Source organism: Arachis ipaensis, chromosome B10, assembly GCF_000816755.2.
Source record: "Arachis ipaensis cultivar K30076 chromosome B10, Araip1.1, whole genome shotgun sequence".
Lineage (NCBI taxonomy): Eukaryota > Viridiplantae > Streptophyta > Magnoliopsida > Fabales > Fabaceae > Arachis > Arachis ipaensis.
The window spans coordinates 23,893,837-23,896,780 of NC_029794.2; the positions used below are offsets into that span (position 1 = coordinate 23,893,837).

General features: G+C 33.1%; 1 pseudogene; it reads right to left on the reverse strand.

Moving 5' to 3' along the window:
• On the reverse strand, nucleotides 731–2,880 carry LOC107620398 (annotated as a pseudogene).

Sequence of the window (2,944 nt, forward strand, 5' to 3'; positions counted from 1 at the left end):
CTCTTACAAAGAAAAGAAATAAAGCTAAAGCCCTCTCTCATAGTCTCAAGCTCTCAAATGTAAAATGTGGGGGGTTTAGTTTTAGTACCTATTTCACTGGAGATGTTAGAAATATTTTCTCATGAAGATTTTATTTAAAAATGTAATTTATTTATTTAGCTAACTTAAATAAATATAATACTTTTATAACATATTAAAATTAAAATTTTATAATGCACTATCTAATAATTAAAATAAAATATCTTCACATAAAGATAATTATGTAATCTTTCTTGGAGTATGTAATTTAGTTTTAACTTAGACAAATATAAAATGTTTAAATATAGCAACAAATATAAATTTACTTAGTTATATGTTATGAGCTTTTTTTTTTCCACATCAATGAAATCGATCAAGAAAAAGAGAATCAAACATGAGTTCTTAAATTAAGTCCTAGTTGTTTAAAAAACATTGAAATTGAGAAGAAAAATATTTTTCCAAGAGTTGATACTAGCTAGTTTAAGGTCAATCCTCGCACGCTACTCATTTTTCGATTTTGATTTTTGAACACGTAAATTATTAAGTTGTGCAAGTAAAAAATGTCTAAAAAATAAGATGTCTACATATATACCTGATGAATACTCCAATCGTAGAAAAAAAAATGTTTTTAATGAAAATAATTTCTAAAAAAAGAAATTAGAGCGCTGAATATAATTATTTCTCTTAATTGTCATCGAATAATCTTGAAATATAACACTAATTATATACACACTTGCACACCATTAATTACTTCATACTTTGTATCTTATGTTACATTATTATATTGATACATTGTTTATGGCTAAGTTGGAGACTTTACTAACAAAATCAAACTCATGCAACAAATAAACCAATCCCAATGAAGCTAAGAACACTGTGACAGGACCAAGCATCCACAGCATCAAAGGAACACTAACACAAAAAAATATATTCCCAATTAGAGCCAATGTGAACCCTCTTTCTAGAATTGTTTGTGTGTAATTCCAAGACAAAAATTTTCCATGAGTGTTCATAAGAAAATTTGCATCAATTAAGAACCCTATGGCCATTGAGCTGAATAAGAAGCTAAGAACAAGGCATAGTGATGCTGAGCCATATTTTTAGTGTTATGATTTTGTCTGATTTTGAACCAAAGAATTTGCTGGTGAAGACTGAGTGCCTTGCACTATAGGCATTGTTGGTTAGAGCTGCCAAAGCCATGTTTATTAGAATGGTTATGGAAGCTATGAATATGGCTTCCATCAGAGTGTTTCTCATGCTTTGCAGTTTGCACTGTTAGCATGTTCTTCTTATCATCACCCTGTACCAATTAATAACATCACAATTATTATTATCCCAATCTAACAAAAAAAAATTATTATCATTAGGAATTCAACTCAAGTAACTATGTTTGTCTCTTCTAACAAGAAATCTATTTATCTCTAATGTTCAAATTTAAAGGTATTAAGGGCCGTTTGGAAAACTCTAGAAGTAGCTTTTTTTTTTTTACTTTTGACTTATGAAAAGTAATAGTATTAATGTCTGGTGCAATTTTCAAAATCAAATTGCAACTTTCTAAGAAGCTATTTTGGAGCTTATAGAGAAGTTAAAAAAAATGACTTCTCTCATAATACTTCTACTTTTCATTATATTTCTATAAAATAAGCACTTTTAGAGTTAAAAATCCAAATACAAAATAACTTATTTATAAGTTACTTTTAACAGAGTCATTTATTGTTTAAGTTATTTTATCAAAAGGAGCTTAATTAAGTTGGTTACCCAAACTGGGCCTAAATGTAAACACACAAAGTAATTTCTTCAAAAATAATCAAGTGGTTAGTTCATTCGTCTACTTAAACAAATGTTTAAAGTTCGAATTTCACTTTATGCATGTGCAACTATTCATTGGTCAGTGACAAACTCTAAATTGAACTAAGATTCGCAACGAATTAGTCCTTAACTTGTCGGATTGGGGATTATCGTGAATAAAAAAATTTATCCAAAAAGTTTCATTAAAAAAAAACTTTTCCAAAATTTTATTCGGACGTTTAGTCCTTAAAAAATGTCAACGACTAGTTTTGAAGTAGACATGAATTAAGTCATTCAATTCAATGTTTATTTGACCAATTAATTTAGTTTTAAACATTGATGGTTATTTTATATTAGGAAAAAATGTAACACCCTAAGTTCTTATACTATCGTGGAGGTTTTTAAAATAAGGTGCCACACTTGATTAAGCAAAGAAATGACTAAATCGTTACGCAAGGAAGGAGTAAATACGTGTAGAGCGGAAAACGAGTAGCGCTAAAACGTTGGGATTTGGATTAAAGTGAAATAAACATCTTAACCATGAGTACGTTTCAAAATACTTATAGAAAACTAAAACAGGAAAAGAAGCTAACTACGTCCTAAACTAATCTCGTCGAAGAGACTCCCCTACTTGCATCCTATCCTATCCTTGGTCAGGAGTCTTTAGTTATTCACGAATCGAGGTACCAGGGGTCTCCTTCCAACACCCTTTCGCTCAGTGAAGACCCGGTTCCGTTGTGTGGGATGAACCAAAACTCGACGGGGTGCCGAAGTGGGGGAATAGGGTACGTATTCCACCTTTGGACTTCCGCAAGGGTTCAACTTCTTCTCTGTATCCGCCTCCATGGTGTCTTCCTTCTGGCCAGGGTCGTCGGATTCCTCTTCCTCGGCCTCGGAGTCGGACTCGAGGTGTACCACCTTAGGTGACCGCTTTCTAGATGTTGAAGCATTCCTATCTAGGAAGGTTATGACGGGCAGCTGGGGTTCTTCTTCCACGGGTTCTCGACCTAAGTGGATATTCTGGAGCACGGTAGTAGTGGTCGCAACTACCCACGCGTGCTTTGAGGGGGTCATACTCAGAAGTTACCCTCGGGGGCACTGCGTCGTCTCTATCCGTTGTGCCATGTTCCTCTGGAGA